This window comes from Convolutriloba macropyga, unplaced genomic scaffold (genome assembly GCF_964194025.1).
Source record: "Convolutriloba macropyga unplaced genomic scaffold, txConMacr16.3 SCAFFOLD_5121, whole genome shotgun sequence".
NCBI lineage: Eukaryota > Metazoa > Xenacoelomorpha > Acoela > Convolutidae > Convolutriloba > Convolutriloba macropyga.
Window position 1 is genome coordinate 9,732 of NW_027449781.1, and position 269 is coordinate 10,000.

Below are 269 nucleotides of genomic sequence, written 5' to 3' on the forward strand. Positions count from 1 at the left end.
TCCAATCCCACGCAAAATGTAGTGAAATATGTGAGTGAACCTTATTCACGGTGAGGGTTTCCCGAGGTCTGTATTGCAGCGAGTATTATGTTGCTTCTAGTAAGCGAAAGCTGAAACAACAACATTTGAAAGTTGGAATTAATGACTGAATGGAAACTTCGACCTGTGTTTGATAGTAGTAGCGAACAAAACTGCTGAATCGGTTTCTGTCTCATATTGGTCAGTGAACCAATTAAGAGACAATCAACTACATAACCTGAATTGGGCGA

The 269-nt window shown here is 40.1% G+C and overlaps 1 non-coding gene across 1 annotated transcript in view; it reads left to right on the forward strand.

Moving 5' to 3' along the window:
* Positions 1-251: 251 nt before the first annotated feature.
* LOC142355329 (large subunit ribosomal RNA) overlaps positions 252-269 on the forward strand; it is a 3,522-nt gene continuing 3,504 nt past the window's right edge. Inside the window, exon 1 of the ribosomal RNA XR_012761191.1 lies at positions 252-269. This exon is cut by the window's right edge and continues 3,504 nt beyond it. This is a non-coding gene — a ribosomal RNA (large subunit ribosomal RNA).